Below are 26,970 nucleotides of genomic sequence, written 5' to 3'. Positions count from 1 at the left end.
AACCCCCACAGTCAGGAGAGATGCATGATTAAGCGTGAAATACTAGTTTATCACAAGATTATCTCCTCCCCAACTAAAGAAGGCCTATAGACACGGATGAACCCTTGTGGACATGAGACTTTGTTGATTTCTCCCCTCACATTCATTGAGAAAACATACAAAAACCCTTGTCTCATCACAGTTTGAAGTCTGGGGTAAGGGAATAAAAAGCCCTGGCCAGAAACAACTATCACTGTGCTTCTTGGAATTCAAAGAGGGCAATATTTCTAAGCTTAAAGAAAGGGATTCCCAAGTTAGCTTGAGTTGGCCCTAGAAGACATATAGAACGTGCATATTACAGCAGGTTCTATTACCTATTAAGACTGTAACTCATTTGAGTGTATGTTTACCTGTTTTAACCTGATACGTAACTCTTTTTTTCCTAGTTAATAAATCTTTAGTTTATTACAGGATTGGCTACAAGTCTTGTCTTCAGTGAGAGATCTAAGGTATAATTGACTTGGGGTAAGTGACTAGTTCTTTGGGACTAGGAGTAACCTGAATATTGATGTGATTTTTGGTATAAGGAACCATCTATCAGAAAGGCAGGCTTGCATGGGTGGCAAGATAGCTCAGAGTGCCAAGGGGACTGTCTGTAACTCCATGTTAACGCTGTTACAGTGCTTGTGGAGTTTACACTTTATCTGGTTGGTAAAATCTAATTATAGAACACACAACCAATTTGGTGTTTGTGCCTTTATTTCTAACAGTCTGCCCTGAGGTTGGCACTCACATTCATGAGTCACTCCACAGAGCTTGACAAACTTACTAAACATCAGAACACAGATTCACGGGTACTGTTGCCCCCTTTTGACCAAAGCAGATAGTCAAATTCAGGGCCTTATGGATATGCCAAATGGAAGCAGAAATTGGTGATCAGTATTATTTCATGAGGTTGTAATTATTTACAAAGAATATACCAAGTTCTATTTCTCTTAATGCAGAAGGAATCAAATAGCAAGAAACAGCTTTTTTTCCTCACAGCACTAATGTACTTTGTTGCATGTCTTGGGAGAAGCATCCTCTTGAGATAATTGGTTAGCACCAGAGCTACAGGCAGCCTTATCTGATGCTAACCAATTATCTGAAGAGAGGATGCTCCTCCCAAGACATGCAACAAAGTACAATCAATAAACTGGGAATGCATGCATCTGCTATTAAGGATCTAAAAATAAAATAACTTTAAAATGACACATTGTTTGTTTGAGAAACAGTTCTCACCAGAGTACATCTTCCAGCTGATAAGTGAAACCTTTTCTTGTTCAGCCTGGAGCCTGGCTGGATGGTGGAGAACTGAACTGGCAACCCCCCAGTTGCCTATTCTTAAAAGATGTGTATGGGTGAAAGGAGCCATGTTTGAAATGTAGCTACCATTATTTCTACTCATTTTGACATTTACTGATCTTTCATCTATTTCACATCACTCTGCCATGCTTCAAGCAATTGAACTGCCTTGTAGGACCAAACCAATCTTCCAAACCAGCTTTCAAGCCAATAAAACTTAGCAAAACATCCAAAGATATTTGTAAAATTCTTTGGCTCACCCTGTTTACAGATTTCCCTATCGAGGGATGAAATGATTGTTTCCAACTGACAGCACTTTGTTTAACAAATGCTTTACAGGGTTCAACTTCTTCCTTTATCCTCTGCCACAAATATTTTGCCACTGAGGATTAAATATGAATTTGACTGCCAGAACTTGATACTGCAATTCCTGAAGTAATACTACTTTTGCATTAAACTATTCCCCCAAAACATGCTAATGTGACAGGAAGGTAAAATCACACTGACTTTTTGCACTGCAAAGTATTGAATAAAAGAGACATACCAAAGCCCTATGCTCACAAACATTTTCCCATAAAAATAATTGCCCTGAATCTACAGAGTGCTCTGGCTGCTTAATAGCACTTCAGTTATGCAAAAATAGCCCTTATAGTAGTGGATTTGGCCACTGAAGGGTGCTGTCAAGCCAGTAGAATGGCTTTACCCCAGATGCTCCTCTCAGATGCTGACAAGTAATAAGGATGACAAAAAGCAGTCATGTCCAGGTCTCCTTTATGCCCAGCTGATCTCTGGCTGCAGGAGCAGAACATAAATGCTGTGGTAGCTGGTACAAGATAGAAGAGCCTTCGAACTTGCAACAGGGACCAAACCCGCATTTGGCAGCCTCAGGATGAAGGCCAGGGAAACAGATGTAGAACTGCCTTTCATGTCTGGCTACAGATTTGTACTCAGCTCTTCTCAGCCGGTCTAAAAGATCCAGTCTCTCTAGTTTGGGCTCATTTGGACATAAAGGGCTTTTACTTTATTATTATTCCATTATATTCTGACTTATTTTTTTACTGGAGATGTGTTCATTTTGCAAAAACCTGATCTGCATCCAAATTTCAGATCCCCATATTAAGTTATATTCAATGTCAGAGGCTTGGTGCATCCCATAGTGAAGATACAGGTTGTTTATAAAATTCAGATTTGGTTTGATTTGGATTTTGAAGCCTTCCTCTCCCAAAGTTTAGGGGTGTTCAGATCCAGCACCATCTTTCTCACCTGTTTTTTTTTTAAATACTGGATATCTATAACCTGCACTGCATTTAATTGTTCTAAGAATATCACAAAAACACAGGTCTTTGCTGCTATGCCAACATAGTTAGCCATATTGGAGGACAGTATTTTGGAAACATCTGGATAGTTTTGTTTTCTTCAAATGAGATCTTTGACCTCTGAAAATGAATACCCCATTCCAGCCTTGCTGTTTCACCAGTGAAGTTGCATTAATGCTCAAATAAGAAAGGAGCAGCCCTTGAATCATTAATTGAGGAAGACACAATCTTATGCCTTTTGTGGCTTTGAAACATACCATCTCAAGCACCGATCAGAAGAGTTCACTTCTCCAAAAGACACTCTTTTTCCCCCCATCACATGGGTCAACACAGTTTAGAATGCAAGAATACCTTCTGAGGGTACTTCTGAAATTGCTCACTAAAGAGCAATAGCCATGTTTTTCCAGCATCAGTATTTATTAAAGAGAGGTGAATAATCATGTGTGTGTAAATTTTTGTTTAGGAGTATAAATAACAATATATTTTCATTCATGTTCACAGACTGCCCATATTGTTGGGTGAAGATAAGGGACAGTGCCACACTCCTGATCATGCCACAGAAACTACTGGCGAATGGCAGTCCTCTTTGGTAGAAGCCATCATGAGTTAACTCCTATTGCTTCTTTCAAATGCTGGGATTGGTTGGTTGATGAGGACTCGCCTACAGAAGAACAGCAGTGGGTGAAGATAAAACTCTTTGAACCACTGCAAATTTGACATCAGCCCAGCATCAGAAAAAGGGGTTAGATTGACAAAGAAATCTGGGCATGTTTACAAGACCAAGGCATTGTTTGATGTGGCTGTCCCCCAGGAAATGTTGGTATGCTGTTGATCTGAGCGTGAAAAAAGATCAGAAAGCTGTTGAGAGCCTGGGGTGGCTGGGGCCTTAATCCCTGTCCCCTTTCTTCACTGCTTCCAGGACCAGTTGCATTTAGAAGCTATCTTAAGGTTAAATAAAGTAGCAGCCACTTGGCCAAAAAGATAATTGTTGTCTCCATACTCATTGACCCCCTACCATTCACAATGGTCACTATGTGATTTCTAGGAATACATGTACTTCTTACCTCGCTTTTTAGTCAAGCAACATGCCCTTTATTGTAAATTGCACATCTTCAGCCAACCATCATAAAATAATCAGCTACAAGCAGCAATCATAGAGAGGAGTATGTCACAATATATCTATGCTGACACTGATATAGGCAGCAAGCCCTGTTCTTTTTTGCCATGAAAGTAATCTCATAACAGTTCAGCAGGTATTTCTTATTTTCATCTGTACCCATAGATTCTTATTGAAAGCTGTATGATCACTGTACATCTCTTGCCAAGAGTCTGCAGTGTGACTAGTGTGGAAATTCATGATTGAACATTTAGGTAAATCAGAAACTAAGTTCTGGTACTGTGTATTTACACCACTTTTCTATTCATATATGCAAAACTTTGTTCATAGGAATAGTCATGGAAAATTAGTTTTGGATCCAAATTTATTTTTGTGACTAAATTAATTTTGTTTCAAGCAAAAGTAGTAAATCTTCATTGCCCAGTCACTTTATCAAAAAAAGATAGCTGAACAACAGAAGTACCAGCTTGTAGGGATTACAGTAATGTCCGTTAGGCTTAAATGTAATTTTTGGACAGGGAAGATCTTTTCCTCCTATACTGTTACCAAAATTATTTAGCCAGTATGTATTCTTAAGAGAATCCATACTTATGCTAAAGCGAACCATTTCTCCTCATACAGAAATATATTAAAAGCTGTGTGTAAGATTTTGTTCTTCACGCACACACAGATAAACAGAGCAATTTGCTAAGGTTTGTAAAAATAGTAAGCAACTCATAACTGTTGCTAGAAACAGGTACAAATTTCCAACAACCTTGTATAGCAAGTGCAAACTGCATGGGAATGGAAATATTAGGATAAGAATGAATCAAACCAATTTTGGGGAGGCTGTACCTATGGCAACAGCTTAAGGCATATGTACTATGCAGCAGTGAATTTTATTTCTGGAACAGTCTGTGCTGTTGGTTGTACTCCAGATCGATGGAGTGGTAAAATATGTAACCCCTATCTTTCTGTATTTGTGCTGAATAATTTTGATTAAAACATGCGTTAATAAATTCGGTTGACTGTGATTGACATCCTATTGATAAAAAAACCTAATTTCCAAGTACAGTAATAACTGCTTCCTCTCTTGCTGCTTGTTGTGTTTATGACCAGGAAAGGCAGTTGGGAGCTGAACAACATGTAAGTAATATAGAAGATTGAAGTTGAAAAACTCCACCAATCCCTTCCCCAAGCCCTGTGGAGAAAGTTATTTTGGGAATCCAACTGCACTTTCCTCAACTAACCCTGTGCATACATTGTCTCCCCATGTCACAGTGAATACAATAGTGCACTCAGACAAAATATTACTGTACAATGCTCAACAACAAAGCATGATGTGGAGGGACTGCGTTCCCAAAAGCCTAGACCAGAACCCTTTATCTGATACACCTATACAAGATGGACAAAGGTATCTGAATGCACTGTTGGTACCTTTAAAACCCAAAGACTGACTTGAGACCCTAACAAGAGACAATTAAGGATAAGGATCTGGCGACACCTATAACACCTCTGAGCCATAAACCACACAATTACTTTGACTGTTATGAGATGAAATTAATTTTTAAATCTGATCAAGTTAATATTATACTATCCCAGAGTGAAATCCTAGCCCTGCTCAAATCAATTAGATTTTTGCCATTACTTCAATGGAATCAGGATTTCATCCTGACTTCTTCTACTGTGATGTGTCAACCGAGGCCTGATTCAAGAGCTCAGAAGAGCAAAGGTCTGAAGTATACAAAAATTCCCTGATCCTGCTTAACTAGTTCCTCCTCACTTTACAAGCTGCCTCCATCCCCTTTGTGGGATGAGCAGAGGCCCAGTGACTTGAAAAGACTTTATTAACGTAAGTCATCCAATCAGTATAAAGAAACAATACCATCTGAATAAGATGACCTCACAGTGGTAATAATGAACAAACGATACATATGGTAAACTCAATTAAAGAACAATAGGCTGAATGTCACATTTTGAATAATAAACAAATATTTAAAGATCAGATCTGTTAGTCAATTTCAGAGAAAAAAGTTAAATTGGATGAATACACTATGAATAACTCTAATTGTGACTCCCTTGCCATTCTAGTTTACCAAAACTTAACCAGTTCACCTCAGGCAACTGTGCATTCCTCTGGCAGACGGAATTTATTTTTTCTGAATAGCCTACAATCTGGAGATCCCAAGGAATGAATGGTAGTAGAAACAATCTGAATTAAAAGCAGGACAAGTTTTACTGGAAACCTAACTGAATAGGTTCTGAAGTTTGAATGGTGGGTGGAAAAAAACTCCATGGATGATCAGCAGAAAATCAGCTGGCATCCTAGAATGGTTTTTTAGGCTCTGCATCTACATTAACAAACCAGCTCAGCCAGACTTGACATAAATTAATTTGGTAGAAAAAGGATTACAGATCTATCTATGGTAGGGGCTTAGCTTTTCAGAGAATGTACAAAGCTGTCTGAACTGACATTTTAGTTTTTCATTGGTAAATGGCTCTGAATTTTTGAAAAATCAACCTATATGCATATTCTCCCTATTAGCATTTCCTTACTTTTTTATATAAGGAAATAATAGTTGTAGATTACAAAAGGTTAATATAATAGAGATTCCTAAACTTTTGGGGCAAACATACCAGTGTTTCAAGGTGTCAGCAATTCAGATTAATACCTTGGCTCTACTGGCCAACCTTCCTATACCTCTGCCCCCTATAACCAGCTTCTGTGCTGGATCTGCAGCTCCAGAGCTACACACATCTCATATCACATGATCAAACCTCAGTGGAGCTTTGACTCCTGTCATTCCAGAATGTGCTAGATTGTGTGAGACTGAGGTTTAGAGTAGTACAGTTGCCAGTGATAGAGTGTGCAGCTGAATGAGCGGGTGGTGCACAAAAACTCATCACATAGGCATGCCCCCGTTTAATCATTAAGGGTTAGATTCTGTTCCCCTTAATCCTGTGGAATAGGACCAGTCAAAGAGTAAGGTGATACTCAACATAAGGTGGGTACCAAAATCTGCTTCAAAGGTAGGAAGAAGAGCTGTACCTTGGTCCATGAGGCAAGTGGAGCTGATCATCCAACTACCAAATCTGTGATTCTTTTCATTATATTCGGAGGACATCAATTAATGTGAACTTGATTTTTTCCCCAAATTAATTATCGACATTTGCAATTTGTGAAATCTTTGCCATGGCAGACTTGTTCAATGACTCCAAAATGGATGATTAGGCTTGCTTAGAAGCAGGGGTCCATGTTTATCTGGCTGTGAAATGATTCACTTAACAAGAAGGACATTCTGGCCAAAGTAAGAGAGACGTAACAGTTAAACACATATTGGTTTAACTGTGTTTCTAATTTTAATCTGAAAAAGGTTACTGGCAAAAATAATCTGTACACTGGTATGCATATTCAGCACTGGCCTAGAATGTAGAAAACCAGCAGTATTTGTCTTGTCAGAAAACCATCACACAATACTGAGCCTAGAATGTTACAAGTATTTGGTTGCCTAAGGGGTTGAAAAGTCATGGTCTGCTTCAGGGTTGAAAAAATACAGCTCTATTTATTTAAACAATTCTGGTATTCAGCAATATGAGGAGGTCTGCTGAAAAGGCCTGATCCAAATCAGAATAGCTGTACATATTGAATGCTCTGGGCTATTTGGAATGGAATTATGTTTGAACTGTTAAACCTATGTGTGCACATTTCAGAGTAGCAGCCGTGTTAGTCTGTATTCGCAAAAAGAAAAGGAGTACTTGTGGCACCTTAGAGACTAACAAATTTATTAGAGCATAAGCTTTCGTGAGCTAAATGCATCCGATGAAGTGAGCTGTAGCTCACGAAAGCTTATGCTCTAATAAATTTGTTAGTCTCTAAGGTGCCACAAGTACTCCTTTTCTTTTTGTGTGCACATTGAAACAGATAAGGTTCTTTCTTGTGTTGTTTCCCAAACCAGAGTTCAAATTAAGTCTGTTTGCAGCCCTCTGAAATAAGATGCAGATGATACCCTTGCAGTTTCAAACGTCTCTTCACACACTTCCTTCTCTGTATGGACAGATGACCACAAGTATTGGTAGATGATTATTTTAAAAGTAGGTTACAAAATTATATTGCTTCACTCTGTGAATAATATGAGGGATGGGGCTAACTACCTGCTACATTGATCTGTTATGACGGTTAATAGCAAAGACGCTTGTCCTGTATTTGGTTTTACGTATTTTATGTTATGTATCTGTACATTCAGAAATGGTTTGCTCTTTAGGTACTAGCCCCAAATGATTAGAAGCAGTGAATACTGGAGCATGCTAAACAGAGCTAGTCAAACCTTAGAAATTCTATAAGGTTAGTTAAGCCACAGAACTTTTAGATGTTTATCCAAAGATTTTCAGGTCTCTGACTTCTCCTTACTTCTTGGCACGCCATCTTCTATCCTACTCACCTCCAACAGGTCCTCTTTCATATTTTCCAGATGCTCATCAAGAATCTATGTTTGCTGATATTCCATTGTGTTAGAGGGTGACCTCTCACAAACAGCACTCTCCTTAGAGCATACAGGATATTTCCAGTGCTTTCGAGTTTCAATGAGTCAGATGTTGATAAATGAAAAGTAATCCAATTTGGAAAACAATCTCAACTACACATACAAAATGATGGGATCTATATTTGCTGCTATCACTCAAGAAAGAGATCTTGGAGCCATTGTGAATAGTTCTATGAAAACTTCTGCTCAGTGTGCAGCAGCAATCAAAAAACTAATAGAATGTTAGGAACCATTTGGAAAAGGATTGATAATAAAACAAAAAAAATATATACTGCCACTATATAAACCCATGGTATGGCCACACCTTGAATACTATCTGCAGTTCTGGAAACCCCATTTAAAAAATATATTGGAATGGGAAAAGGTACAGAGAAGGGCAATAAAAATGATAAGGGTATGAAACAGCATCCATATGAGGAGAGATTACAAAGACTAGGACTTTTTCAGCTTGGAAAAGAGACGACTAAGGGGGAATATGATAGAGGTCTATAAAATCATGAATGGTGTGGAAAAAGTGAATGAGGATATGTTATTTACTCTTTCCCATAACACAAGAACCAGAGGTCACCCAATGAAATTAATAGGTATCAGGTTTAAAACAAACAAAAGAAAGTACTTTTTCACACAGTGCATAGTCAATCTGTGGAACTTGTTGCCAGGGGATGTTGTGAAGTCCAATACTATAACAGGGTTCAAAAAAGAACTAGATAAGTTCATGAAGGATAGGTCCATCACCATCTATTAGCCAAGATGGTCAGGGATGCAATCCCATGATCTGGGCATCCCTAGCCCCTTACTGCCAGAAGTAGGGAGTGGATGATAGGGGATGGATCACTTGATGATTACCTGTTCTATTAATTTCCTCTGAAGCACGTGGCATTGGACACTGTTGGAAGACAGGATACTGGGTCAGATGGATCATTGGTTTGACCCAATATGGCTGTTCTTAGTGTGTCCAAGAATTCACTGTCTCCATAATAGAAGCAGTGTCATATGATAGAGTAGACTGATGCTATTACAGAATGTAATAGAATGCTCTGAATGGTACTGTTTCTGCATTACTTTCCTTTCATTTCATAGAAGGCAAACGTGTAAAAGAACGCAAGCAATCAAATAAACAAAATGGAAAACAGGAAAACAAACTTCCAGTAGATACCTTCCCGTACATCACCTTCAGCAAAGGTAGATGGAAAAACAACTCAAAGGAATAATAATAAGAGTCTATCAAAGGACATAAAAAAGCCTTCATGTGATAGGCTAATACCTACCAATTAGCAGAAAGGAGGAAAACAAGCCACAGAAAGTGAGATCATCTTGGATTCATCATACGCATGACATTTTCCTGTGTTCCCTCTTTTCCATAAATAGTTAACTCTATTTCCCGAGAATAAGCGAAAACGATGGACCAATGGAAAAGATTGTAACTATCTTCATACCTAATACAGAGATGTGGCCCTTAGAGATTGTATCTCTATATACAAGAGGACAACAGCAATGGATATATTGGATCTATTATAGCTGTGGACTGCATGTTGGCCATCCCAGTCTAAATGACAAGGCAAGATTAAGAAGTGTTAGATTAGAGTTCAGGGGTGCCCTGTCCTTTTTATAGAGTATGGAACCTCCTGTAGGAATTTTCTGCCGGGCTAAATACTTCAGATGGCCTCATTGGCTCATATAAAATAAAATTAAAATAAAAACAAACTATAACTTGTACCATAAATACAACAACAAAACTGGAAAGACTGTTGACCACGCAAAATTTTTCCAGGGAGCTGGTTTGAAGACTTAGTAAAATAAAACTTTCATAAAACAAAAAAAATGTTTTTAATACCCTGTGTATCTGTCTCTCTCATGTATTTATAGCATTGTATTCATTTAAATACCTTGTCTTCCTAGTACTGTCAAAGGAAGGCTCAAGATTATATTATTTCAAGTGAAAAAGAAAATTGGACTGGCTTGCTTTTATTTCCATTTTCTATTATGTTTCATAGCCACAACTGTATCCTAGAACAATGAAGGCTGGGACTCAAACACTAAATGCACTGGGGGTCTGGATGGTGGGGGGAAATTGGATAGTCTATCACAATAATTAGATCTGTGTGTTTCCTGTTTACAAAGAAATAATTGACCTACAAAATGTGCAGGTCTCCAGAAGTAAAAGCAAAACACTAACGGGCATGCATTGCTGAAAGTAATTATTTTAAATTGGACTTTGTAACCTGTTTATCTATGAATAGGGGATACCAAGACCTAAAGTCAAACTGTGCTTTTAATAAGAAAATAAATAAGCAGCAAAAAAAAAAAAAAAGGAATTAAAAACAACCATGAAAGCTCTTGGGGCTGTAGGTGTTTAAACGACTATATTTATCACAGACGTAGCTAGGGTGAAAACTCATTGCCAAAAAACCAAAATCTTCATGTATCATGTGAAACGTGCAAAACATGTTATGGCCAGAGACAAGCTTGCCAACTCACTTCTGAAAAGCTTTCTTGCACAAAGCAGGCATCCATTTCAAGTGAAGTTTCCCCAGCTATCCACTAATATAGAACCTCTGTGATGAACTGTAATAAACAGTAAACTTAAACCTGTGCCTTCTTTCAGTCTCCCATTACTGACATGATTTTTTCACAGAGGAACAAATTCTAGGCCTATTATTGTCAAAAAACTGAAGGGGAAAGATAGCGGTAGAGGCTGAATGGAGAGACCTTGAGCCACCCTGTGGCATCAGAGCATAACCCATAGTACTGTGTTTGCTGGTATCCCAAACAGGAACTGCCTACATCCCCTTGTGCTCTGCAGCACTTGCTGCTTAACATAGTATGAAAGGGTTCTGGGGGCCCAATCACAAGCACTGCTGTATTGCGCTGCTTAAAGGAATCCATCCCAAGCTCTCCCTCTGGTATTGGGACCAGTGGGATAGGAAACTCATCACCAGATTTTTCCTTCCCTCACAGCTTGGAGCCCTGCAGATCCTAGGACCAGCCTAGGTACATATGTATGTTAAGTACATCTTTACATACTACTGATTTTAATGACTCACAGCCGCAGGGCAGGTAAATTTAATGATGAGCAGAGAAAGAAAAACTAATACACTGTGTGTGTGTGTGTGTGTGTGTGTGTGCGCGTGCGTGCGCGAAAGAACAGAAAATATATTATCTTGAGTACAACAGGTTTTAACCGTATGGATTTACACATAGTTAATACTTTCTCAGTCTCATCATGTCATCCTCTTCTCCCGGGGTTATCTCAATGAATAGCTACCCTAAATAGGAAAGGTTCAAGAGGTGAAAGTTGATTAAATGCTAGCTGAAAGCATCAGTAGTTGATAACAATGCAACAGCAGTACTTAAAATGTGACCTCTGCTTTAGAGATTTTAATTGAGACACACGTTCTCTCTCATGGGTTTGGTAATTCCTTAATAAATCTAAGGGCAAAAGCTCTAAGAAGTAGTTTTATTTTACTGCAACTAAAATAAAATAAAATAAAATAAAAACTTTGTACAACAACTAAATGAGATGATGATGAAACATTCAGGTCATTTCATTTTCCTTTCTAAAAATGGGCAAATAGAAAGGTAAAACAAAAAGTCCCATAACTGGACCAATATGTTCTGGGTCAAACCGAGCCACCATGGAAAATACAAAGCTATAGATGAAATGTCTTTATTTGATAGAATTTTAATATAAAAAGAAAAGGAGTACCGGTGGCACCTTAGAGACTAACAAATTTATTAGAGCATAAGCTTTCGTGAGCTACAGCTTCCGATTTCCGATGCATCCGATGAAGTGAGCTGTAGCTCACGAAAGCTTATGCTCTAATAAATTTGTTAGTCTCTAAGGTGCCACCGGTACTCCTTTTCTTTTTGCGAATACAGACTAACACGGCTGCTACTCTGAAACCTGAAATTTTAATATAGTCACCCATTCATTAATGCTGAATTACAGGGTGAATCCTAGGGAAGTAATTTTATTACAATAAATATCTAGGGCATTAATAATTATTGAATTATTTTAAAAAGTGTTGCCATTTATTTAATCAAGTTACAAAATAATAATCATAGTGGTCAAAACAGATTTGGATCAATGCCCAAAAGGATCATTAGAACAAAACTATCAAGCAAAAGTGGATGGGAACCTGGGAGGCAGTGACCATGAGATGGTCGAGTTCAGGATCCTGACACAGGGAAGAAAGGAGAGCAGCAGAATACGGACCCTGGACTTCAGAAAAGCAGACTTTGACAAGCTCAGGGAACTGAAGAACAGGATCCCCTGGGAGAATAACATGAGGGGGAAAGGAGTCCAGGAGAGCTGGCAGTATTTTAAAGAATCCTTATTGAGGTTACAGGGACAAACCATCCCGATGTGTAGAAAGAATAGTAAATATGGCAGGCGGCCAGCTTGGCTTAACAGTGAAATCCTTGCTGAGCTTAAACACAAAAAATAAGCTTACAAGAAGTGGAAGATTGGACAAATTACCAAGGAAGAGTATAAAAATATTGCTCGGGCATGCAAGAGTGAAATCAGGAAGGCTAAATCACACTTGGAGTTGCAGCTAGCAAGAGATGTTAAGAGTAACAAAAAGGGTTTCTTCGGGTATGTTAGCAACAAGAAGAAAGTCAAGGAAAGTGTGGGCCCCTTACTGAATGAGGAAGGCAACCTAGTGACAGAGGATGTGGAAAAAGCTAATGTACTCAATGCTTTTTTTGCCGCTGTCTTCACAAACAGGGTCAGCTCCCAGACTGCTGCACTGGGCAGCAGAGCATGGGGAGGAGGTGACCAGCCCTCTGTGGAGAAAGAAGTGGTGCAGGACTATTTACAAAAGCTGGTGAGCACAAGTCCATGGGGCTGGATGCGCTGCATCTGAGAGTGCTAAAGGAGTTGGCGGATGTGATTGCAGAGCCACTGGCCATTATCTTTGAAAAGTCATGGTGATCGGGGGAGGTCCCGGACAACTGGAAAAAGGCTAATGTAGTGCCCATCTTTAAAAAAGGGAAGGAGAAGGATCCTGGGAACTACAGGCCATTCAGCCTCACCTCAGTCCCTGGAAAAATCATGGAGCAGATCCTCAAGGAATCCATTCTGAAGCACTTAGAGGAGAGGAAAGCGATCAGGGACAGTCAGCATGGATTCACCAAGGGCAAGTCATGCCTGACTAATCTAATTGCCTTCTATGACGAGATGGATGAGGGGAAAGCAGTGGACGTGTTGCTCGTTGACTTTAGCAAAGCTTTTGACACGGTCTCCCACGGTAGTATGGGCTGGATGAATGGACTATAAGGTGGATAGAAAGCTGGCTAGATTGTTGGGCTCAATGGGTAGTGATCAATGGCTCCATGTCTAGTTGGCAGCCGGTATCAAGTGGAGTGCCCCAAGGGTCGGTCCTGGGGCCGGTTTTGTTCAATATCTTCATTAATGATCGGGAGGATAGTGTGGATTTCACCCTCAGCAAGTTTGCAGATGACACTAAACTGGGAAGAATAGTAGATACGGAGGCGGGTAGGTATAGAATACAGAGGGACCTAGACAAATTAGAGGATTGGGCCAAAAGAAATCTGATGAGGTTCAACAAGGATAAGTGCAGAGTCCTGCACTTAGGACGGAAGAATCCCATGCACCGCTACAGATTAGGGACCGAATGGCTCGGCAGCAGTTCTGCAGAAAAGGACCTAGGGGTTACAGTGGACGAGAAGCCAGATATGAGTCAACAGTATGAGTCAATCTTGTTATTGCCAAGAAGGCCAATGGCATTTTGAGATGTATAGGTATGGACATTGCCAGCCGATCGAGGGACATGATCATTCCCCTCTATTCGACATTAGTGATGCCTCATCTGGAATACTGTGTCCAGTTTTGGGCCCCACACTACAAGAAGGATGTGGAAAAATTGGAAAGAGTCCAGCGGAGGGCAACAAAAATGATTAGGGGACTGGAACACATGACTTATGAGGAGAGGCTGAGGGAACTGGGATTGTTTAGTCTGCGGAAGAGAAGAATGAGGGATTTGATACCTGATACCTTTCAATACCTGAAAGGGGGTTCCAAAGAGGATGGATCTAGACTGTTCTCAGTGGTAGCAGATGACAGAATGAGGTAGAGTAATGATCTCAAGTTGCAGTGGGAAAGGTTTAGGTTGGATATTAGGAAAAACGTTTTCACTAGGACCGTGGTGAAACACTGGAATGCGTTACCTAGGGAGGTGGTGGAATCTCCTTCCTTAGAAGTGTTTAAGGTCAGGCTTGACAAAGCCCTGGCTGGGATGATTTAGCTGGGGATTGGTCCTGCTTTGAGCAGGGGGTTGAACTAGATGATCTCCTGAGGTCCTTTCCAACCCTGATATTCTATGATTCTACCACACATAAAAGCATATTTTTGGAGGTGGAAAAATGCATGACTGCACAAGCAGCTGTAAAGAAGGGACCCAGTGTCTGGGACACTGAAGGATTTTAAAAACTTTCTGGTGTCTTTGCTTGGGGCAATCACATACCTACATCGGAATAGATATGAGCAAGCACTCAAAGAAGAATTATATTTTTATTGCTCATGTTGATTTCACATTCCATCATTGCTTTGAATTGCTGCCCTAAAATTGATACCTCACTCTGTGGCTCTGTTTAAAAAAGTGTAAGTTCCTCACCAAAGGTACTTTTTCCTCCTAAATCTCACTCATCAACAGGAGGAAATGGTTGTTCCACTTCAATAATGTGAGTGGCTCTCACGTGACCTCAATATCAACTTGGTCTCACTCAACTGTAGAAGTAGCTATTACCAGTTCATTTGAATGGTATGTAAGAATACCATGCTACAATAGAAAGGAAGGTAGAGTCATTTTCCTAAAAAATGCAAGCTATGAAATTGAGAATCTCCGACATGAAAACTATGCCCCAATTACAAAAATAGGATATGTTTACTCTACATAATTTATACAATAAATATATTGACTCATCAGAGATACTTTCTGAATATCCTGTATTAATGTGCAACAAATGTACCATTTTCTGGTCCATTGCGTATGATCCCATAATCTACAAGATTCAAACATCTGTCAAAATCAACTTTAGGATCAGACTTGGGTCTGAAGTTTACATACAAAAATGGATTTACATTAACAGACATATAAAAAGATGTAGCAAAAAAATTACTACATTACAGCCTTTGAGCATAAACTGATACACAGAACCTTGATTTTGAACAGGTTCAAGACAGCCTCTCTTTTCACACCTACTAAATAAATGCAGAAACAATTGATGGCTTTAAGTCATTTAACTATTTCATAGCATCCATTTATCTGGTAGTTAGATTAAATGTCTCAATGGCATCAACTGCACACACAACTGTGGTAAAAAAACATGGGCACAAAAAGAGAGCAGTGTTCACTGAACTCCATCCACTGATCACAAATGAATAATAGATGTTGGAACTATAATAAGCATAAAGCTAGTCATCTGGGAATAACCACCCCATTTGGGGATGCTGTTGGGTATTTTTTTAAATGTGGTATTCATTTGATATTAATCTCAATGATATTAATACATTGTTAATTATTGTGTGCATGAAAGGAAGGTGAGGGAAAGAATTGTTATTTATAGAAAAAATAGTCAAAGTAATATAATTTAATTGTAGTGCTTTTTGGAAGTCTCTTTATGACATTGGAATAATACATTTACCAGGGATTCTCCTATGTAACATTTTTTTCAAAAGATAAACAGTTCTATTTAATAGATTTGTTTCTTTGAAATAAAGAGGCAATACAAATGATTTAGTTAGTGTTTGAACGGAATTTTGAAGATGTAAAGTGGTATGTTCTGTAACTGATAATTCTGTAAAAAAAAAAAAAAAAAAGGCTGAATAATCCAATGTTGCCACTTGAAGATTACATGCCAGGGTGTGCTTGCCTGTGGAAGCCCATTAATTTGGGGAAGTTGATGATTACACCTAATAGGACTTGGGATCTTGGAATTGCTATATTGGATCAGATTAGCCATCCATCTAGTACAATATTCTCCAACAGCAGTTAGTGCCATATACTTCAGAGAAAGTTGCCAGTAACCTTACAGTAGGTGCTAACCAGCAACAAGCTAAAGGTTGGCTTATTACTTAAAGCACAAGGGCTTACATCCCTTCCAAATCTTTTGCTAATTTATTTTGAATATATACTAGTATAACTCTGGACTACCTTAGCTATACAAAAGTCCAACTCTTCTTTGAATTTGTCCTACTCTTTGTCTCAATAATATATTGTGGCAATGTACTTTTATTAGTTTTGAATTTGCCAACTTGTATTTTCATTGACCGTCCCCTTGTTCTTGTGTTACGAGACATGGTGAATAGAAGCTCCAGTAGTATCTTCCCTATGCCATTAATTATGTATGTATATATATGACCTCTTTTCCTTTCTCTCCTCTCTAAAGCACAAATTCCTATTCTTTTCAGATGAGTATTCCTATGCCCTAACCACTCTTGTCACTCCTCTCTGAGCCCTCTCTAGTTCTGCTAACACTATCATTTGATATAATCTGGGGAAACATTAACTCTAATAGCTGGATTGCAAGACAGGTTTGAGAAATATAACTGTTCTGTGAGTACAAAGAAACCCACATGCCTGTTGCAGTTTAAATAAATAGCTGGGAATAGTTTGTGTGTGTTGTATAAAATTAGACTGGTAGACTATGATGTGTTATATTATTCACATATATGAATAAAATAAAACTCTACAAACCTATTTCTAAATGGGTTTTTAAATTTTGGGACAAGTGTAGAGATCCGACTCTTGAATATGAAGTGCAAGTTTGTTAGCTGTAACAATACAGTCTGCCTAGGAGTCAGCATTAATTACCATGGAGGAATGAAGATGTATTTTATATTTTCACATCCTAACATAGGAAAGTCATGCAAGAGGTGTATGAAGGTTACAGTGGGTCTTTGAAGAAACCTGCATGTACAGACCACTAATCCCCTCTCCTGCTCTCCAAATATCTATGTACTAGTTTATATCTACTGCATTAAATCAAGTAGAGGGCCTGAATTTGTTGACTGATGCATTTAACTATTTATTTACAGAAGATCTACATTCAAATAATTTGCAAGTCATCATAATTAGCATTAGCATCTTTAACCATGTGGTTAGTCAACCGTCTAAATGTCCAACAAGACCTTCGGTTTATTTAAGGCTACTTCAGTCCTCAAACCTACTTTTGGTATAGACTCTTACATAATTTTGAGATTACTTCCGACAAGTAATCCCAAAAGCTACTGTAGCTCCATGCATCTTTTTAGTCTTCTGTTTATTTTGCATAAACTATTGCTGAATAAATCCATGCACAGATTATAATTTACAATGATGCATTTTGAAACCTCAATTCAGAGGTTAAAATGACTCAATTTGCAGAGTGTCTCTAACTTTACAAATAAATTGAATATCAAAGGATCTACCAATGACCTTGAAGCACTCCATTAATCAAAGTCTATATTTGGACATATCCCCTTATGCTTTGTCTGATATTTTTTAAAGTGAGCATCCACAAGTGGCAGCCAAAGTGCTGACACCTAATCTACAAGTAAGAGTTTATGGATCAAATGAAAAGCATTTGTGTGCTTTTGATAAGAATACATATTGATCTAAACCCAGTCCTTGGTAAGTGTGCTGTTATTAGTGACCTTCAGTATAGCAGTAATGGAAGATTTAGGTTTTCTTATTTGTTTGACCTTTAATTATTTCCATTTTTGAGATCAGTTATTTTGTTACCAGCAGCTTTTAAAAAAAAATTCTGACCTTGCCTACAGGACTGAAGTTGGTTTATACTTACCCAAAATGACTACAGTTTTGACAGTTGGTGTCTTTGCACATTACAACATGACTCTGCTTGTAAAATTGTTCTGTCCTAGGAATCAGAGAACTCCCGTTTGCAAGTAAAGATAATATAATATAATATAATATAATATAATATAATATAATATAAAATATAAATAGTGCTGCAGTGTCACAAGTCACTAGCTCTCAACTGAATGGGCATTAACCCCAGATCTAAGTCGCTGGCGATTTATGATAATATAATGATTTACATGGACCCAGTAACGATTCCATAGACTCCGATGGTGAAATAAGATTGCATTTTAACAGACAGTATTTTACAACTGTTAGATAAATTCCTCCCAGACCTATTTCAATTAGAGGTTGCCAAACAATCAAACAAAAGAAGGCACCTGAGTTACAGTAAAGAAGCATGGAATACTATGGTCCTGTCAGCATGAAGGATGGCAAGATACAAAAAAAGGAACATTTAATTTTTTGGTTCAAAGTCTTCTGAAAGCTAAGAATACGCTGGATTTCAGGCAGTGATATAGTACCTAATTCAGTGCATCTTAAAGCTGGCCTCTGTTGATGCAGTGCTTTTCACAAGTATCTCAGCTCAACCCTTTCTTCATTCTTTTCACTAGTAAAGATAGCATGAAAGCAACTGAACAAAGCTGGCAGATTTTAAATGAACTTCAAAAGATTTTACATAAACCCACACTTCTCAATATACACAATAGCTCCAATGATAATTCTGCCATCTGTAATAGGTGAACACAGCCCATGAACTAACTGCAACACTTGCAAGTCAGTCTCCTTGCTTCCTCTATCTTAGGGCTTGTCTACATTACCCACTGGATTGACGGTCAGCGATGGGGGTCGATTTATCTAGTCTAGTGCAGACGCGATAAGTCAACAGCCGAGCACTCTCCCGTCGATTCCGGTACTCCACTGGAGCAAGAGGTGCAGGCGGAGTTGATGGGGGAGCGTCAGCAGTTGACTTACCACAGTGAAGACACCACGGTAAATAGATATAAGTACGTCTACTTCAGCTACGTTATTCATGTAGCTGAAGTTGCCTAACTTAGATCGATCCCCCGTGGTGTAGACCAGACCTCAGTGCTTAACTTGTAATGAAAGAGGTGCGGGGCTCAAACAATTATGTGCAGGGACTCAAGCAATTTTTTTTACAATCATAAATGATGCAGCAAGCCCAGAGGTGCTTGGGCTACGAACTGCCAAGCCTAGAGGTGCCAGGGCTCAGCCCTGGCAAACCCTGGCACAAAGCAAGCACTGCTCTATCCCTTACTTTCCCCAGAATTTAGCACCTAAGAATGAGAGATTATTAAAAACAAAGTAACACACATACCTTAGTATGTGACATTCCCCCTTATCCCATTTGTGACCTAAACTTCTTATCTGAATGAAACATCAGACATTTGCCAATGGCCATGAAATAGTTAAACAGAAGACTTTAAAATACGCTAAGAGACAAACTTAATATAGTAATCCAATCACTACAAATCTACTTTGTGAACTGGAACCAACTAATGCTTTCATTGTGTGGGTTGAATCCAAAATGTTAGCAGCTCAATTACTTATTTAGTATGATACCACTTAAATTTCTTCTTAATTGCTATAAAGTAATTCAGCACATGATCAAAACCTTTCTATGGGAAGAGACAAGGCCAAGAGTTAAAACAGGAAGATTAGAAACTCATAAAACAATAGATGGTTTAGCGCTTCCAAATACAAAGCTATATTATATTGCAGATGATCTTTCACAGCTGGATACTTTTCTTGGTCCTACTGAATCATTTCCTAATTGGATGCATTTAAAAGCTCTAGATATGGAACTTTTTCCAATCCAAACTTTCTTACTTGCACCAGTGAAAAAGTTGACTCAGCCAATATTTAAATACAGTAGGATGATAGCAGGATGTACAAGCATAAAAGGAACAATGTTTAACCAGAATTAACCTCTCATTCTTCCTTATGAAACAGTAAGAGAAAAAAATTTGAGAATAAGTCAATTTACTGGGAGGACTAGGAAACAGCAAATGTTGTTTCTCTCAAGGATTTGTGTCCAGAGAGTTTACCAGTTAGTGAAACTTCACACATCTTTGAAAAGTGATTTTAACTTGGGGAGCAATCAAAAATTACATGTCAAATAATTTCATATTACTGCAAATAGGTTTAACTTGGGAAGCAATCAGCAACCAAAATGTCACATAATTTCAAGATATTTGCATTCTTTCTTCTGCTCTTGCATATTAAAATGTGTATCTTCTCATCTAGTCTAAAACTTTTATTCACTGTTACTTGAACTAGCTTATCCCTACTCATGCACTTCATTCTCTGCAAAACAGATGGAAATGTAAGATAAATGTATACTTTGATGAAAGATTACAGACTATACTACAAGATGTGATATTTCATCAGAAATGAAATTGCAACAATTTACATTCGTACAAAGAATATATTGGACTTGTATGCTTATTCCAATGTGGTCTACAAGAAAACAGTGTGTGCTGGTGCTATGGAAACCGGGTGGTAACATTTGGATAATAATGTCTGAGCATCACACATTTTTGATAAATGCTATAATGCCATGGAAACCACATGGAATCAAAAGTTACTGGCTGAAACAGAAATTTGTTTGCTTCAGGAATTTTCATCAGTACATGTGATCACAAAGTATTTTTTTAAAATGGACAACAATTGCCTTTTTAAAAAAATCACATAAAAATCAATCTTTAGAAGTCTTGCCCTGCTTTTAAAATCTTGGTAGATTAGTATGTTGACAAGGCAAAAATTTCTTCCTAGGAGTACTTGTGAAGGGGACCACTCATCTCTTGTGAGTGCCTCCTTGCATCTGATGCTAGAGGACTTTTCCTGCTTCTCGCACATCTTGTAGGTTGTTGACCTCACTAAAGAGGTCTTGAGTGGCTCAGCCCTCTGGCCACGTCACACCATCAGAATAAATGAACCCCTTCCGGGGTAGCAAAAGTCCAACAAAACTATCTGCCCTTAACAGGGTCTTCAGACCTGTCTCTGGTCCCATTAAATCCCATCCTTCACTCAAGCTTTTAAGTAAGCTTGCTCCCTTCTCAGGGGTTAGGCCCTTTTCCCAGTGGCTGGTGGGGGAACCCGAGCTCACCCATTACTCTGGGTCGCAACCAGGGACCCTATAAACAGCAGTCACATATAGCTGCTGCTATTTCCCAGGCTTTTTCTTTCCTGGTCTCTTTCTCTTCACCCATACTCAGGGCTGAAGTTCTCAGATCCTGTTCCTCCTCACTGAATGCAAATGCCACCAGAAACCATCTTCTAGTTTTCTCTCGAGCTACTGTGACCATCAAAGAGCATGCTTTCTTGCTCCTCTGGTCCCAGCCAGGAACTGACCAGCTCAAGCCCTGCAACTCTTTTTATCGGAGCCTTCTGGGCTCTGACAGGCTACTTTTGTGCAGCCTCTCTCAGCAGGCCAGGAGGACCACTTTGCTGCTCCTTCCTGGAGTGGGATGTAATAGGATCGCAAGGCTTCCAGCAAGGGGGCCCCAAAAGGCCAAGTAGACCCCATCACAGCACCTTAGTAATAAGTTCAATAAAGAAATGAAGTATTTCATGTAGTATAGGAAGAATTTCTTATGTAAAAGAAAACAGATGTGCAAGTAAGAAATGCATGGATCACTAAAGTAGTATTCAGAGTAGCAGCCGTGTTAGTCTGTATTCGCAAAAAGAAAAGGAGTACTTGTGGCACCTTAGAGACTAACAAATTTATTAGAGCATAAGCTTTCGTGAGCTACAGCTCACTTCATCGGATGCATTTGGTGGAAAATCTCCCCTCTGTTTTTTCCACCAAATGCATCCGATGAAGTGAGCTGTAGCTCACGAAAGCTTATGCACTAATAAATTTGTTAGTGTCTAAGGTGCCACAAGTACTCCTTAAAGTAATATTGTGGAGGTAGAGGATTGTAGTAATTCTGGACCCTTTTTAAGTGTTTGGTTGTCTTTTGCTTGTCTGGGACTGTATTATTCTACAGTTTTATATAATTTATATAAAAATCCATAGACACACTTATAGAAATAATTCTTTCGTATTCCCCAAAGTAATTCCTTGCAAAAACTAGAGACACACATTTTCTACTCAACATTACTAAAGTTAAAAAGCTTAATCAATTATGTATGGATAAATCTTAAGAAACAGAGACTGAGAAGTACAGCAGACACAGCTAATTAAATCTATTTTTTTAATTACCTACACACAATGGTATAGAATTGTGAAATTCCAGAATAAATTAAATCCCTTGCCAACTCTCATGATTTTACAGCAAGTCTCATGAGATTTGGAATTTTTCTTTAAGGCTCAGATTCGGAAATTATAGGATTTAATGAGCATCTCAGTTTTCATTTTTACAAAAGAAGTTTCTAGCCCTCTTGGTTGTAGTGAATAGCTTGAAAATTAGAACTCTAAGGACTCCCAAACCAGAAAGGAAATAAAAATCTATTTTTCTACAATCTTTACATATGATTTTTACATCACATTTAAGTCAGTCTCATGATTGGGATCAGACTCATGATTTTGGAACTCTTGCAATACTGTTGGCTACTCAGTGCTGAAAGGGCAAGTGTTGAATAATATATGTTGGCTAGCAAAGATGATTAATAATATGTATTATCTTCATCATATTCATAGTGTGTGTGTGTGTGTGTGTGTGTATATATATTCATTAAGAACCAATAATGTTAAGCACAAATTGTGTAACAGTAATATAGCCAAACGGGCCTATACCATAATCCTGTTCACTTTCACTAAAGTTTATGCTCAAATAAATTTGTTAGTCTCTAAGGTGCCACTAGTACGCCTTTTCTTTTTACTAAATATCCCGTAATTCCTTGCATTTGCTGAACTAAGCATTTGGCATTAGCAGATAGGAAACTTTTCAAACATTTGCTCTTTGTCTTAGTACAAGCTAGTGAAGTACCTGCGTGGACCAGTACCTAGAATGCTAGTATCCAAAACAGAGATAACGAAGGGAAAGAACAAGTTAGGGAAGGGGTCAAAATGATGGGGTGGATTTCTGTGATGTATAAAGAGCTGTGAAACTTGTAAAATAAAACTAGCTAAAATGTGTAAAACTGGGAGCACACCTTCTGCATAAGGTGCATGTGACATCACAGCACGAGATGGCTTCCCAGAGACTGGTATTTCTCCTGTACTATAGTATATTATTATTGGCTTACAGCAATAAAAATGACTGACATTTGATCTTGCCCATATATTTCATAATGAACCATCAAGTGTGGTAAAGCTGTATAATTTATAGAGAGTAGGTGAACGGTGTATAACCCCACTAGATAATATGTCAGATCATTGGGACTACTAGTCTGTTTGGAAAAAGAGGTTGTGTGGAAAGGATAAGGTCACTAGGCTTCATAAATTAAAATAATGATAAGCATCTACACTTTTGGCTGCTTAACGAAAATGAACTTGCACTTTGAACCTTTTGAGAGTTAACTACATCAGGGACTAATGAGGGTCCTTCAGGACTTAAATTCTCAGAGACTATTTCCCGGAGCCCCAACCCACACCCATTCAGGGCTTCAGCTGCAGGACAGGGGATCTCGGGACTCTTCAGTCCTGTGGAGACGTAGGGAGGTACCGGTGCCCGGGCTCTTTAGACCCGTGTAGAGGTGTCTGGGCTCGTGGCTTCAGTGGGTTTGAAAATATTTACCGGAGCTCTGCTCCGGATGCCTTTGCCTGAAATTAAGCCCCGCTGTCCTTTACTCGGTGCATATTTTTTCATCTCTGGATGACCTTTTTATATTTGTTTTCTAGCAAAAACCTGAGTTAGACAATCAGTAATATTCTCAGTGGGTCAGCCCTGGGAAACAGCTTCTCTCAGGTGTCTGGGAGGCGTGGGGTCTCCAGCCTGGAGCAGTCTCTATGGCAGGGCTGCCCTGGAATTGCAGACCCATTCCAGGACTTTCAGACTCTCAGCTCCATAGCAGGGAGCCTGGAAGCCCTGAGAGACCTGGCTCGAGTTGGGGTTCTCATCATGGTTTCCAGGTTCTCTTGTATGGAGTTGTGCATCTAGACCCAGAGAGACACAGCTAGAGCTGGGTCTCCCAGGCTCCCAGCTCCATGGGAAGGAGCTAGAAGCCCTGAGAGGCCAGCTCAAGCTAGAGTTATCAGGGCTTCCAGGGTGCCTGCTGCAGATATGGGCCCTGAGCCCTGGTTCGAGCAGGTGAGCCTGGAAGCCTTGGCATAGTGGGGCTGCCCAGGAGCCTTGGAACATGGAATCCCAACTCCCCACCCCCAGGGCAGTCCGCATGGAAGAGCTCCCCAGCAGCACTTCAGGCAAGATGCCATTGAAATACTGTCTGTAATGGGATGAAAATTCCTCAGACTTGAGCTAAACACTTTGGGTTTGACAGATCAGCATTTCTGACAAAACTGTTTTGCTGGACATTTTTCAACCACTCTAGTGAAAAGGATGTACCATGGAATCATTTCCATTCTGCTACAAATTACGAGTTTATGTTGTTTTTAGGGAAGAGGAAGGAAGTCATGATTATGCTTTCAGAGTAGCAGCCGTGTTAGTCTGTATTTGCAAAAAGAAAAGGAATACTTGTGGCACCTTAGAGACTAACAAATTTATTAGAGCATAAGCTTTCGTGAGCTACAGCTCACTTCATCGGATGCATTTGGTGGAAAAAAACAGAGGAGAGATTTATATACACACACACAGAGAACATGAAACAATGGGTGTCCCCCCCTGCTGCTGGTGATGGCTTATCTTAAGTGATCACTCTCCTTACAGTGTGTATGATAAACCCATTGTTTCATGTTCTCTGTGTGTGTGTATAAATCTCTCCTCTGTTTTTTCCACCAAATGCATCCGATGAAGTGAGCTGTAGCTCACGAAAGCTTATGCTCTAATAAATTTCAGAGTAGCAGCCGTTTTAGTCTGTATTCGCAAAAAGAAAAGGAGTACTTGTGGCACCTTAGAGACTAACAAATTTATTAGAGCATAAGCTTTCGTGAGCTACAGCTCACTTCATCGGATGCATTTGTTAGTCTCTAAGGTGCCACAAGTACTCCTTTTCTTTTCATGATTATGCTGAACCAATACTATGCTTTAATAATTCTTGGAAGTAAGCAAATGGCAGATAACATTTAACTTTGATGCACTCTGATTTTCTAATTAATTAAAACTAAAGAAAATCATGCTTGCTATGCTTTCTGCACATACTGCTAATCACAATGACATGGTACAAAAGATACAGCAAAGCACATTATGCAAAATGCACAGCAATATAGTTTTCCATTTTAGTTTAAACAACAGCAAATTAAGAATGTACGCAATGCTGAGGAAAAGTTCAACCAAGTATGGAGAGTACAACTATGGAGAGTAGCCTGCAGGGACAGACTGACTACCTCTTATACAAACAGTAGATATCCTTACAGCAGCAAAGATGCAGTGGTGAATATGAGTTCAGATTGAGTCTAATATTAACATTCCAGACCCACCCTTTGTTTCAGCCTTTGTTGGTTGTGAAAAAAATTCATGTACATAGGAGCACACATTTTATTTCTCTGCCTACCCTTCAATTAGCTCAAAAGAATTAAAAAGTATTTCCAAATACTTAAATAATACCAAATACTAAATAAATAGTATTTCCAAGGCTGTTTTAAAAGAAAAACAAAATTCCATAATTTGGAACTATTTGACTGGGTGTATATATTGTATTTTAAATAGAGATTCTAAACATGGCATAATGAGGTCTCATATTTATTGTTTCTCCACAGATTTGCATATCAAATGTTCTCAACTTACAAGGGAAAAGAAGGTAGAGCTGGCCATTGGCAGGAAGAGGAATGGGTGCTTCCGTAACTATTCAAATCCATCGGCCATTCCCCACAGAGGGTGCAGGGCAGAACAGTCGTTGTACACAACACATTCCACCTTCTACTATTGTTATTGTCAATCACTGGTTTTGCTGGCACTCTGTGGTATAGGAGGAGGATACCCGCCACCTCAGTTTCTGTGAGCCTTCCCATTTACTCAAGCTGTAAAACAGGATGAGGATTTATCCATAAATGGAAGACAGCAGCTTTCTTATACAAAATTCCTGTTCACTCTATGAATAAAACTGCTTCATAAAATGACTATAATACTGATGTGATTTACATTGCTATTTGCTGTTGCGAAGAATGTAGTAAGTGTATTAAAATTTTTAATAAGACATGTCTAAGGTTTCCTACCATTTAAACATTTCTTAATTTGCTCTTTAGCCATGAACACAAATGCTAAAGTGTGCAATGTTTAGCTAGCTCCCACAGTACCCCTTTAAAGTGAAGCTGACTGGACTTCAGCTTTGATTTAAAACACTAAGAAATAAGTCATTTAAAGGGATTAACACAATCAGTATTCACATAGTGACAGAGGAATACATGTTAAATTTGACCGATGAACACGGACATCTCTCAATGGAGCATGTTCAACCATTAGTGCTAATGCTATGGCAGGTGTGTGGGGAAGAGGGTATTTCAGAGGGTATATTCATCTTTGAGTTTAACCATTTACTTGCTGCCATCAGATTTTGTTTGTTTTTCTCTATTCTTTTACAAAATCTCTTATTGAACCCACAGAAAAACTTCTAGAAAATGCATTACATCCTCTACAATTCCTTATTCTGTATAAGTGATATAACTCTAAGGGTACAAAGAGGACAGGTGGGTTTTTTTTATTTCCACCTATCCTGGATTTTAACACTCAGTCTGTCCTGCTGCAGCCCACAGGAAATAGACTCTGTGTGTGCGCGCGCGTGCGCGTGTGTGCGCGCGCGTGTGTAGTGATTATTCACTACAAATGTTATTTTTAGTTCTTGTCATG

General features: G+C 38.9%; 1 protein-coding gene across 1 annotated transcript in view; it reads right to left on the bottom strand.

The window, feature by feature from the left end:
• The window catches only part of PRR16 (proline rich 16), a 228,524-nt gene that overhangs the window by 17,162 nt on the left and 184,392 nt on the right, over nt 1-26,970 (bottom strand). The window lies entirely within an intron of this gene.

The sequence above is a fragment of the Dermochelys coriacea genome, chromosome 5 (assembly GCF_009764565.3).
Source record: "Dermochelys coriacea isolate rDerCor1 chromosome 5, rDerCor1.pri.v4, whole genome shotgun sequence".
Classification (NCBI taxonomy): domain Eukaryota; kingdom Metazoa; phylum Chordata; order Testudines; family Dermochelyidae; genus Dermochelys; species Dermochelys coriacea.
This window is presented reverse-complemented; position numbering and strand designations above follow the sequence as displayed.